Raw genomic sequence first — 14,600 nt, forward strand, 5'->3', positions numbered from 1 at the left:
TTACCTTGAATTAAAACAAAGGAAATATTTTCAGAAGATTAAGTTTTGCATAAGAACCACTCAAAATAATCAACTAGACCTTTTGGCTAATTATGGAAGATAAAATATTTATCCATTCCAAATGGAAATTTATTTGGTATTAATTATAAAAGCACTGTAGAAATTTTATACTATTGGTGTTAACACATGAAAAAATGTTCATCATCATTGGCCATCAGGGAAACTCAAATCAAAACCACATTGAGATACTGCCTTACACCAGTTAGAATGGCCAGAATCAACAAGACAAGAAATAAGTGTTGGAGAGGATGTGGAGAAATGGGAACCCTCTTATACTGTTGGTGGGAATGCAAGTTGGTGCAGCCACTTTGGAAAACAGTGTGGAGATTCCTTAAGAAATTAAATATAGAGCTACCCTATGACCCTACGATTGCACTTCTGGGTATTTACCCCAAATATACAGATGCAGTGAAAAGAAAGGCCATATGTACCCCAATGTTCATAGCAGCAATGGCCACAATCACCAAACTGTGGAAAAAGCCAAGATGCCCTTCAGTAGACAAGTGGACAAAGAAGATGTGGTCCATATATTCAATGGAGTATTATGCCTCCATCAGAAAGGATGAATACCCGACTTTTGTATCAACGTGGGTGGGACTGGAGGAAATAAGTCAAGCAGAGAAAGTCAATTATCATATGGTTTCACTTACTTGTGGAGTGTAAGGAATATCATGAAGGACATTAAGAGAAAGAAAGGAAAAGTGAATTGGGGGAAATCAGGGGGGAGATGAAGCATGAGAGACTGTGAACTCTGAGAATCAAACTAAGGGTTTTGGAAGGGAGGGGGTGGGGGATGGGTGAGCCTGGTAGTGGGCATTAAAGAGGGCATGTATTGCATGGGGCACTGGGTATGGGACATAAACAATAAATCTTGGAACACTGAAAAAATAAAAAATTTTTAAAAAGGTTACTTTTCTTGCCAATCTTAACCCCCTTACGCCCTCCAGTTCACAATTAGGATCATACTGTATTTATACTTCTACTATTTTTTTCACTTATCATCATAGTTTCCATATGGATACACAGTGATACCTTCAGAAAGTAATCTTAGACATCTTGCTAGGAAGATGAAGAATATGTGAGTGTTTATAATATTTATACTGTCTTTTATAATCCTAGTTCTCATAGTGATTGATCATTAAGTTTCTTCTAAATTTATATGGGATCAGTTCTTACTGACCATCCATTTGTTTTATAGTTTCCCTTCCATGAGTTGTATACCTCTTCATTCATTTCTTGAGGCGCTAGATTCCATTCTCAACTAGATTTTTCCAATTATTTGCTTTTTTTTCTTTTAGAAAAACTTTCTATGTCTTTAAAAGTGACCAAAACCTGGGCTGGGCATATTAGTTTTGTTTTTCTTTTCTTTTTTTAAGATTTTATTTGTTCATTTGAGAGAGAGAGAGAGCAAGAGCATGAGCATGAGGGGCAGAGGGAGAGGGAGAAGCAGACTCCCAGCCAAGCGGGGAGCCCAATGTGGAACTTGATCCCAGGACTGCAAGATCACGACCTGAGCCAAAAGCAAATGCTTAACTGACTGAGCCACCCAGGTGCCCCAGTTTTGTTTTTCCTTTAACAGTCAGTAGACATTGTTCTGTGACTTCTGGGAGTGAATGTTGCTATGGGGAGGTCTGAGGCCAGCCTGATTTTTATATCTTGTAGCTGATTTAACACACTTTGTCTCAATACCTTTACATTTCTTTCTCTATTCTTGGAGTTCAAAAACCTCACTGGAATATATCATTTCACTAATTATTTTGTAACTGTTTTCTTAAGAAAAATTGCTATGCCATATGGATCTATAGATATAGAACTTTCTTTTTCCCAAGAAAGTTTTCTTCTAGTATACCTAGGAGAGTTTCTTGTCTGTGGTGGTGGTGGTTGTTTGAGTTGATCATTTATCCAGTTCTCTACTTTAAGGATACTCTGCTCCAAAGAGTGGACAAATCTGCCATGCCTAATTTTTGGACTTCCTTTGTGTTTATTATTTTCTTATGCTTGTCCTCCATGTTGTTGCCTCTATTTCTGACAGTATCCATTCTACTTCTAGCTGTTTCTGTTGTGACTTTCTTTTTTTTAATAATGGTTTAATTTCTTTCTTATCTCACCATGGCCAAATTGCATTTTGTCTCTTTAATTATCTCATTCTTCATCTCCTGTATTGATTCTTTGATATTCTCTACACCTATCAAAAATTCCATGTTTCTTTCCATTTTTTAAGAGCACAGAGGAATATTTGTCTGTAGTGTTCTTCATTCCCAATTCTCTGAAATGTATTGATTGCTTTTTATGTACTTTTTAATGTTTCTTTTTACGGGAGACAGGACAGTATAATGGTAACCATAGGTAGGTGTCATGTTGAATCTTTGTTGAATAGTCAGCAACGTGTGGCTTCCTCTTTGCTCACTGCAAGTATAAACAAAAATATGCAGGTAGGGAGTAAAGTGAGACTGACAAGTACACTTTCTCACTAATGTACCTTCTGCTCTAGAAGAACATTTTTCTTCCAGAAAAGAGAGGTTAGGGTTGCTCATCATAAAGCTTCCTCACCGAGCTGCAATTTGTTTCTCTTCATTTTTTTCTCATTTCTCCTTTGTTTATCTCCTCTAAGTTATCTTGGCATCATAAATAGCTAGAATTCTGTAAGGACATTTCTATGTTCTTGATGCCCTCTCCACTAACTCAGCCTCAGTCTTCTAAGGATGAGGCTATTCCTTGGGTCTCTCAGGACCTGACAGCACACACTTAGAAAAATGTGTGCCTTGCTAGAGAGGTTTGCCAGGATTTATTGGCATTTTTTTAAAAATCTGTTTCAAACAAATGTCATTGTCTTGGGCCAACTATTTTCATACCTGTGATTTGTGGTTGTTTTATAATTTAATTATGAATTCTATGTTCTACCCCATTTTGTTATTCCTTTTGTTCATTCCCACCAATTTTAGTAAAGGAACTATACATACCTTTACTTCATCTTTTCTGTACGAATTTCATGTGACTTCTTAAAAATGTACAAAATACAAAGATTTCCAGATTAAATTTGATAAATTAAAAAAAAGTTTTAAGTCCTCTCTCAACCCTGGTAGAAAATGATAATTTTCCATAAATTACCATCATCTGCAATGCCTGTTTATAAATAGATATGTTTTACTGATTTTGTCCACTTTAATGTGTAAGTAAACATTCTATCCCAGTAATCGCTGGCTATCCTGTAAATGGTAAAGAGATATGGGGATCTTCTACTACTATTTCCACATCAAAGATAAAGTGATAGAACTTAATTTCACTGACACATACATCTGTGTTTTAAATGGGTGCCTTTTTTTTTTTTTTTTTCAGTAGACTTTTTCACCCCCAGCAGTCATTGTTAGAAAGCATTAAATTGAGCATTCAAGATTAATTCCCTGGCAGGTCAAGAGGAGAACAGCATGTAGCCGGTCCCACCTTAGTGTTTCTTCTTAAGGGTTACAGCACAGTGTGAAAAAGTAAACAGCTGTGACAAGAGATGTAATGGATGAGCTGGTGTGACAGGTCACCCCAACTAAAGCTCATCCTCTCCCTAAGTATACTCTGAAATGAAGTGCTCTCTCATTTTTCAGATCATCAAAGACTTGTATTGTAAACCCTATTTCTGGAGTGGGGAAGGGTCTTGAATAAATATATTATGAGTGATGGTGCCTAGTGACACCAAAGGAATAAAAACAAATAATGAATAAAGTATGCTCATCCTGAAGTATTAGCCTAGGAATCCCTGGTATTAAGATCCCCCTTCCCTCTTTCACATTCCTACCACCATTCTCTCTTATGTATAAACACTTTCTACCCAAATAATTTAGTTTCAAAATAATTATTTGGAGAAGAGGGATTTTATAATTATTAAGACAGTAAGCATATAGCCTCCCCCCCAAAAAAAACCAACATAACTCATGACTTTTTACACAGTGGGAACACACAGATACATGGAAAATGAAATTAGATAGTAGTCAAGCTGCCCTTCCCTATTTCATGAAATTATAAATAAAATTGGAACACTTGCCTCTTCTTCCACTAATCTGCAAATATCAGGGAGATAGACTGATAGGAAGTAATAAAAAGGATGTTCTATTCACCAATATAAATTATTACTCAAAACTGCAGTAGACTATTTCAAACAAAAGTTAAATTCCTCAGTTAAATTATATTTGTCTGGTGTTTAGTTTCCAATAATAACTACCATTATTGTTAATATCATCTGGTTTAATATTTCCGGATATCAAGCATTCCTTCTTCAGTTTACTGAAAGCTGAGGTTTGCTCAAGACTGTGGAATGGAAACCACAGCCTTCCAGACTCCAAAGGCTACAGTCTTTATTTCTATACTCTACTGTTGTGGTGCTATCCATCATAATAACCACTAGCTGCATGTCACTCTTGAGCACCTGAAATGTGGCTAATGTGACAAGAAACTGAATTTTTACTTTTATTTAACTTTGAATTTAGTTAGCTACATAGGGCTACTGTATCAAACAGCACAGATTTAGTTAATCTTCTAATAAGATTCTTTTTTTGACTTTGTTATGCATCAGTATTTAATGCTCTGAACATCAGCTATGATATCTTAAAAAAATCCCTGTATCTAAAATCTTATGAAATTAAGAGAATCTTTTCAAAATACAAAAGTCGCCTTGTAAGTTTGTTTCATTGGCTCTCAGCTCCTTAGAATACCTCCTCCTTAAAACAAACAAGTACTTAAAACCACCCAGTATCCAAGAACAAATTCACATTTTGTTGTAGATAAGGTTTACTCCAAAGAGATTTTCAAAGTAAGAACTCAGTACTTTTGGCAAATTTAACTAGAAGTCTGTTGGTCAAGAGATAGTGCAACAAGGCAATGCCTGTTTTTCTCAGAAAACAGAAGAGTTTCTTTTATTTGACTTATACCCACTTTGGTCCTTCTTGTTTGGTACCACAAAGGCAAAATGCCTTTGACGACTGGGTCTCCCTGGCTCCTATGAAGCAAATCCCAGAAATCCTTGTGGACTTTTAGTTTTTCTTCCTTTGCAGCCAAACAACACTGTTAGGAAATAGTCCATACCCTGCGACTTTTAGGTTATTCCTTGGAGAAGTTAAAGTTGCATCATTGTCTCTCAATGCGTGAGAGTTCCAGTTGCTCCAAATCTTGCTAGCGCTTGGTTATATCTTTTATTTTTAATATTAGACATCCTAGTGTCTAACATTATCTAGTTGTGGTCAAAATTTGCATTTCCTGAATGACTATTGAAGTCAAACATCTTTTCTTATGCTTACTTGTCATTGGTGTATCTCATCAAAGGATCTGTTCAAGTAAAAAATACATTTTTTAACTGGGTTACTTTCTTACTGTTTAAGTTCCTTATATATTTTATATTTATATATAATAATAAATATATATATATATATTCCTTATATATTCTTGTTAGAAGGCCTTTGTTGGGATGTGATCTGCAATTATTTCCTTCTAGTCTATGGCTGGTCTTTTCATTCTCTTAACACTGCGTTTCACAGAACAAAAGGTTTTAATTTTGATGAAGTCCAATTTATCAGGATTTTTTTTCTTTTAGTTCCCTATCTAAGATCTCATTGCCTGATCATGATCACAAAGACTCTGTTCTTTTTTTTTTTTTTTTAAGTCCTATGCCTTTGTATTTAACATTTAGATCTAGGAGATATTGTTTGAGATACATTTTTCTTTTACATATAGATGTCAAGTTTTCCAAGGACCATTTGCTGGAAAGACTAACAATTCTTCATTTAACTGTGTTTGTATCTTTGTAAAAAACTAATTAACCATATTGTGTAGATCTATTTCTGGACTCTATTGTGTTCCATTGAGCTATGTATTTATCCTTTTATCAATAACATACTATGTTTATTTCTGTAGATTTATCATAAGTCTTGAAATTGGATAGTATGGTTGCTCCTAGTTCTTTTTCAAAATTGTTTGGCAATTTCAGTTCTTCTGACTCTCCATGCAATTGTTAGAATCAGCTCCTTGGTGTTTATAAGCTGATCCTCAATATGATTCTGAGTCTATAGGTCTATTTAGGAAAAATTAGCATCTTAGCAATATCAAGACTTCTTTTTTTCCATTTTATTTTATTTTATTTTATTTTATTTTATTTTATTTCTTTTCAGTGTTCCAAAATTCATTGTTTATGCACCACACCCAAGAATTCTAATGCTTGAACATAACATATTTCTTCATTTATTTAGGTTTTCTCTCATTTTTTGACCAATGTTTAATAACTTTCAGCATATACATCCTGCTTATATCTTTTAAATTTATGTGTAAATATTTAGCAACACTATTGTAAACAGTACTTTTAAAAATTTTGATTCTTAATTGTACATTGCTGATATATAGGAATGCATTTTATTTTTTTAAATATTGTGCTTGTATTCTGAAATCTTTCTAATATCACTTATTCTAGAAAGCTTATGAATTTTTTTTAATTCATTGGAATTTCTAATGTAGGCTATCATCTCGTGAATAGAAGCAGTTTTATTCCTTCTTTTCTAATCTATTTACTTGTATTAATTTTACTTGCTTTATAACTTTGGTTGGGACTTCCAGAACAATACTGAATATGAATAGTGAGAACAGACATACTTGTCCTGATCCCAGTATTAGGAAGAAAGTATTCAGTCTTTTACCCTAAAATATAAGGTAAGCTATAGATTTTTCTAGATGCCCTATATTAGGCTAAGGGCATTTACTTTTATCCTTGATTTGTTGGGATCTTTTGTTTTGTTTTGGGTTGTTTTTTGTTTTTTAATCCTGAATAGATGTTGAATTTTGTCAAATGATTTTTCTGTATTCATTAAGAGAATCACATTTCTTTTTCTTTAACTTGTTTAATCCCATGTTGAAATCAATTTTGAATGTTGATCCAGCCTTGTTTCCCACTTTGTTGTGATGTATTATTATTTTTATATTTTTCTATATTCAATTTCCTTTTTTTTTTTTTTTTTTAGGATTTTAAGAGTCTTCCATGAGGGATTTTGGTCTATAGTTTTGGGTTTGTTTTGTCATTGTTGTTGTTTATAATGTCGTTATCTGGTTTTGCTATAAAAGTAATGCTGACTTCATGAAATGAGCTGGGAAATACTTTTTCCTTTTGGATTTTCTAGAAGAAATTGGATAGAAATGCTACTATTTCTTCCTTAAATAGTTGTTAAAATTCACCAAGGAAACCTTCTGGGTTTGAAATTTTATTGGAAGGGTTTTAACTATTAATTCAACTTCTTTAATATCTACAGGCTATCCAGGTTTTATATTCCTTCTCAAGTAAGTTTTGATAATTTATGTTTTTATTTTTTTCTCTCTCGATCTCTTTTTTATTTATTTTTTTTAATTTTTTTAATTTTTTATAAACATATAATATATTTTTATCCCCAGGGGTACAGGTCTGTGAATCGCCAGGTTTACACACTTCACAGCACTCACCTTAGCACATACCCTCTCCAATGTCCATAACCCCACCGCCCTCTCCCAACCGCCCTCCCCCCAGCAACCCTCAGTTTGTTTTGTGAGATTACGAGTCACTTATGGTTTGTCTCCCTCCCAATCCCATCTTGTTTCACTTATTCTTCTCCTACCCCCTTAACCCCCCATGTTGCATCTCCACTTCCTCATATCAGGGAGATCATATGATAGTTGTCTTTCTCTGATTGACTTACTTCGCTAAGCATGATACCCTCTAGTTCCATCCACGTCATCGCAAATGGCAAGATTTCATTTCTTTTGATGGCTGCATAGTATTCCATTGTGTATATATACCACATCTTCTTTATCCATTCATCTGTTGATGGACATCTAGGTTCTTTCCATAGTTTGGCTATTGTAGACATTGCTGCTATAAACATTCAGGTGCACGTGCCCCTTCAGATCACTACGTTTGTATCTTTAGGGTAAATGCCCAGTAGTGCAATTGCTGGGTCATAGGGTAGTTCTATTTTCAACAATTTGAGGAACCTCCATGCTGTTTTCCAGAGTGATTGCACGAGCTTGCCTTCCCACCAAGAGTGTAGGAGGGTTCCCCTTTCATCCTCGCCAGCATCTGTCATTTCCTGACTTGTTAATTTTAGCCATTCTGACTGGTGTGAGGTGATATCTCATTGTGGTTTTGATTGTATTTCCCTGATGCTGAGTGATATGGAGCACTTTTTCATGTGTCTGTTGGCCATCTGGGTGTCTTCTTTGCAGAAATGTCTGTTCAAGTCTTCTGCCCATTTCTTGATTGGATTATTTGTTCTTTGGGTGTTGAGTTTGCTAAGTTCTTTATAGATTTTGGACACTAGCCCTTTATCTGATATGTCATTTGCAAATATCTTCTCCCATTCTGTCAGTTGTCTTTTGGTTTTGTTAACTGTTTCCTTTGCTGTGCAAAAGCTTTTGATCTTGATGAAATCCCTCAACTCTATGGTCAACTAATCTTTGACAAAGCAGGAAAGAATGTCCAATGGAAAAAAGACAGCCTCTTCAATAAATGGTGTTGGGGAAATTGGACGGTCACATGCAGAAAAATGAAATTGGACCATTTCCTTACACCACACACGAAAATAGACTCAAAATGGATGAAGGACCTCAATGTGAGAAAGGAATCCATCAAAATCCTTGAGGAGAACACAGGCAGCAACCTCTTCGACCTCAGCCGCAGCAACATCTTCCTAGGAACATCGCCAAAGGCAAGGGAAGCAAGGGCAAAGATAGTTTACGTTTTTAAAGGAATGGGTATATTTCATTTCAGCTATCAAATTTAGGGTTTGTAAAGTCTCTAGTTATATTCACTCATTTATTCTTCATATTGGTAATTTCTGACTTCTCTCTTTGTCGTCAGTTTGTCTAGGCAAACTTTTATGATCTTTATAAAATTTTTATTTATAATTTGTTTTCCAATTTCAATCTATTCTGCTTTTATCTTTATTATTTTTTCTTTGTGTCGGGGAAGTAAGAAGTCTTTCCTACTATCCTCCCAGGTTCTCTGACCCAGCTTCCATAAATTAGACTGACATAAGACAGATAACAAGGAAAAAAACACACAATTTGTTTATAGTAAGTTTTACATCATGTAGGAGCCTTCACAAAGACACGAATACCTGAAAGTATTATGAAACCTAATGCTTTTATATTAGGATTGATGAAGAGTGAAAAGTCATGAGTAAATATAATAGGACAAAAAGATATGGGGCGCCTGGGTGGCTCAGTCAGTTAAGTATCTGCCTTAAGCTCAGGTCATGACCAGGGTCCTGGATCAAGTCCGACATCTGGCTCCCTGCTCAGTGGGGAGCCTGCTTTCTCCTTCTCCCTCTGCCTGCCTGCCACTCCTCCTGCTTGTGCTCTCTCTCTGTGTCAAATAAATAAATAAAATCTTAAAAAAAAAAAAAAAATACCAGCTAAGATAGTAAACTGGGATAAACTTAACAAGGCCTGTTCACTTGGATTCCACTCTGTACGTTTTCATCTTCACAGAGATAATGATGCTCCTTTCCTCCAAGTTTAAGAAGGGCACCTCTCACAAGAGAGTCTTATGACCTCCTTCAGGAGATAAGGGAGAGGTCAGAGTACTTCTAGCACCTCTGTTTCTATGACCTCAAAAAAATTTGAGAGAGGTCAGAGAGTCCTTCCTGCACCTGACATTTCTCAAATTGTTCTAGCTTAAAATATTCAGTATGCCAAAGTACTATATTTTGGAGTGATATGTTCTGAACCCCATAATTTACATCTGTTCCATAGATTGAAAATAAGCCTGGGATTTGTATTAGTTTATAATACAGAATTAGGGGATTACTATCTCCAATCCTTTCTTCCCTGGGATTTTCCCATACTCTCCACAGAGAAAGCTTCTGCTTGTTTCTCTGGAGATAAAGTTGTTTCTCCCCTTAATTTAATATATTTCTTTTTTTTTTTTCTTAATGATCTGTTTTTTTAAAGATTTATTTATTCTTTATTTATTTGACAGAGGGCAAGCACAAGTAGGCAGAGCAAGAGGGAGAGGGAGAAACAGGCTCCTCACTGAATGGGGAGCCTGATGTGGGGCTCAATCCCAGGACCCTGGAATCATGACCTCAGCCAAAAGCAGACACTTAACAGCTGAGTCACCTAAGTGCCCCAACATTTACATATTTCTAAGCCACTGCATCCACCCTTGGTGTGAAGTAGTAAGAGAAAAGAAGGAAGAAAAAAAAATTACAGGGATTCTCCCCATGCACTTCAACCCTTAGAGACCTCTTTTTCTGGCTCCTCTAGCCAGAGAAGCAGGATTTTCTTTTGCTGTTTTATATACCCATGTCACTGTTGTCACTGTTACTGTCCCTACCACATAAATATAGCTCATGACTAGGACAGTTCTCAGAGCAGAGCTGAGTTAAAAAAACAAAACAAACAAACAAACAAAAAAAACACCTCAGTTATTCCCCCTGTAACTTCTAGCTCATGGTATCTCCTCTTTCCCAGTTGTGTGGCCACAAAAAGGGATTTGGGGTTTCTCTCAATATTGCTGCCCATGCCCACTGCATAATTCTATAACTTAGGCCATCAGAAAATTCAGTGGAACTGATCATTCCTCAAGTTTTTCCTTCTTCACTATTGGCCTACAATTGATTCTTTATTTTTTAGAGTCCTCAGTTGCTTTCTGTATTTTGTCTGAACTCTTTGGTTATGATATGTAGAGAAATTGTCTCCAGCTGACTTCCTCCTTCTTGGCAAATACCATCCATTCTCTCCAACGAACATTATGAGGAAAATTTTACTCAGAAGACCAGAGAAAGTTCTGGAAGTTGGGCATAGAATGATAATAAATTAAAAAACCTAGGGACATTTGAGTTGAGTTAGGATAATGAACTCTAAAAGAAACATCTTTCTCCTCACTGAAAAGAGACTGGATGTATTTTCAGAGTTCCAGCAAAGGTGAAGGGTGTTCATTCTTCATGATAGTGAAGTCCAACTGGCCTTTTTCCTCTGTGTCTGTAATAACCATCATGCCTTTTATTCACTTAAATCAGAGACAAAACATTCCATAAATGTAATAAGAAAGTCTGGTGTTTCATGTGGTTGACCACTTTTCTCTTTCTTATTACCGCTCTTGTGTGAGATTACAAGGTAAGAGGGCAGAGTGAAGAAACATACACAAAGATATACACGCAGAGTGGAAATGTTTTGTTACAAAAGTTCTTTTTTAACTATTATTCACTTTTTTATTTGTGCCTTAAAACAGAAATAGAAATCTCCTGATTTTTCCCACAGTATTTGTATCTGTGAATAAAAAATACTTTAAAGAACTTCAAAACTTATTCAGATACTAGAGACTTTCATCACCTCTGTTTTTCACATTAAAATAAACTCTAGGGTTAATATAAATATAACATATTTATATTATATATATTTATAATATAATATATAATATAAACCAAATATCTGTAGATTTCTTATAAGATCAACGACCCCAAGTCTACATAGCCTGTGAAAGGAGTACATGTGAATTGTTTCAGGGGATCTTAGTTTTAACTCTACTTTTTGGCCTTTCTAGATACCCTCTTTGTGTATTCCTCAGAAATATTCCTACTTCTGATGTATTTGTAATATGGCTATCTCATATGAATGAAGGAACTTACAAATATAGCTTCATGCTCAGCTATGGTCATTTGGCAAATAATAATTTTGCCAAGACTAATGCAAACTGTTAGAATTAAATAAATAAATAAAAATAATAATTAATAAAATAAAAATTAATAAATAAATAAAAACAATAGATATAATCGAGTAGGTGAGCACCTCACCTAATTCTACTCATCACAAGAATTTTAACTCCATATACTTTCAAAGACGGCAATATCTTGTTTTATCTTACCACAAAACAGCAGCTTGGCAATTTCTTGCTTTTCATTTCTACGGCGAAATACTCATTCTACTGGCTTCCTAAAGACTGAACAGGCCTCATCCGAAATGCCTTGAACCTTTGAAAAGCAAAAACAATGAACAATATATAAATGGCCATTATGTTACTAATAAAGGAGAACAGAAGGAAGGAGTGAAGTGTTTAGGAGCTAGTTTAGGAGAGAGGGAGAAGGAAGGAGCTAGGGAGGAGGTCAGAGAGGAGGAAAGGAAGATTCTTTCCCCTTCAATATGCACTTTGGTCGATGAAAGAACTGGTGCTTTAAACTACTAATATTGATATATACATGTGTAATAGAGAAAATAAATGCTAAATTTTACATCAATAATCTTCTGTTGTTTTGGTGACCTAATGTTTCATAGTGAATTTGATATTTGGTAGAGGCTTAAGAAAAATAGAGCAGAGCTCTTCCTTGTGAAATTTTTTTTTTTTTTTTAATAAAGACTGCTAGGACCAGTTTTGAATTCAGATGTTGTTATTCATCTGGAAGATCAATTCTTATGGTTAATATACTTTTTTTAATATTATAATTTTCATTTAAAACCTTAGAGATTGTAAGAAGAACATAATTCTGGTAATTCTGTGCCTACTTAATCTTTTATTCCTCTCCCGAACTTTAAACACAGGTTAAAAGTCTTTCAGAATTGAGCTAATCAGACTATGCACTTTCAACATTTGATATTTTTCTGTACTTTTGGTATCGCTTAAAAGAGAGCATCTTGTGCTATTATCATAATTGCCATCTTTCCATTTAATAAAGTTCGCTTTTTATCTGAAAAGATTTCCTTTAACAGTTAAAAGCTTTCCTGCATTAATACCTCACAACAGAAGGATTCTATATAGAACAATATTTGGTATACTTTGGGCAATCCATTTAGAGACTTTGGTTACTAAAGTACTAAAATGATCTTATAATAAGTTGGCACCATTGATTAGACAATCGCTCAGTATGACTTCCCAAAACAGCATTATAAAATGATTTTCAAGTAAGCAAAATATTATTTTAATAAATTTTGTTTCTCTTACTTTTTATCTTTTATTTTCCTCTTGTCACTCTCACAGATCAAATACTGTGTGGCATTTTACCGTGTCTTACAATATAGGGGGATGTGTATACTCTCAACAGTTCTTTGTTTTAAGCTGGTAATCATTTTTAAAAAGCATTCTCCAAAGGGGAACCCTCCTACACTGTTGGTGGGAATGCAAGCTGGTGCAACCACTCTGGAAAACAGCATGGAGGTTCCTCAAAATGTTGAAAATAGAACTACCCTATGACCCAGCAATTGCACTGCTGGGTATTTACCCTAAAGATACAAACGTAGTGATCCGAAGGGGCACGTGCACCCGAGTGTTTATAGCAGCAATGTCTACAATAGCCAAACTATGGAAAGAACCTAGATGTCCATCAACAGATGAATGGATAAAGAAGATGTGGTATATATACACAATGGAATACTATGCAGCCATCAAAAGAAATGAAATCTTGCCATTTGCGACGACGTGGATGAAACTAGAGGGTATCATGCTTAGCAAAATAAGTCAATCGGAGAAAGACAACTATCATATGATCTCCCTGATATGAGGGAGAGGAGATGCAGCATGGGGGTTAAGGGGGTAGGAGAAGAGTAAATGAAGCAAGATGGGATTGGGAGGGAGATAAACCATAAGTGACTCTTAATCTCACAAAACAAACTGAGGATTGCTGGGGGGAGGGGGGTTGGGAGGGGGGGTGGGGTTATTATGGACATTGGAGAGGGTATGTGCTAAGGTGAGTGCGGTGAAGTGTGTAAACCTGGCGATTCACAGACTTGTACCCCTGGGGAAAAAATATATTATATGTTTATAAAAAATAAAATTAAAAATAAATAAATAAATAAATAAATTTTTTTAAAAAAAGCATTCTCCAAAGTAATGAATACTTTTTTTTTTTTTTTTGGCCAGTTACTCAGATACATTCTTTTTATATTTTTTAATTTTTATTTATTTTTTTAAAAGATTTTATTGGTTTATTTGTCAGAGAGAAAGAGAGAGGGAGAGCACACAAGCAGCGGGAGAGTCAGAGAAAGAGAGAAGCAGGAGCTTCTCTCAGCAAGGAGCCCCATGTGGGACTCGAACCCAGGACACCGGGATCATGACCTGAGCTGAAGGCAGCGGCTTAACCAACTGAGCCACCCAGGTGTCCCAGATACACTTGTTTTAAAAAAGAAGTACATTTGTTTTACTCACAGCTTTACTGGGAGATAATTCACATATCACAAAGTTCACCATTATAAAGCATACAATATAGTAGGTTTTAGTACATTGAGAGTTGTGTAACCATCACCACTACCTAATTTCAGAACATTTTCAACACCCCAAAAGAAACCCCACACCTATTAGCAGTCACTCCCTATTCTGCCTTCCCTCAGCATCTGGCAACTACTATTCTCCTTTATGTCTCTGGACATTTCATATAAACGGAATCATACAGTATGTGGTATTTTATGACTGGCTTCTTTCACTTGCAATAATGTAGTTCAAGATTCAGGTATGTTGTAGCATGCATCAGTACTTCACTCATTTTCATGAGCAAATGATATTCCATCATAGAGATACAGAATGTTTTGTTTATCCATTTTTTACCTGATGAATG

The sequence above is a fragment of the Lontra canadensis genome, unplaced genomic scaffold (assembly GCF_010015895.1).
Source record: "Lontra canadensis isolate GAN:19392208 unplaced genomic scaffold, GSC_riverotter_1.0 scaffold20, whole genome shotgun sequence".
Lineage (NCBI taxonomy): Eukaryota > Metazoa > Chordata > Mammalia > Carnivora > Mustelidae > Lontra > Lontra canadensis.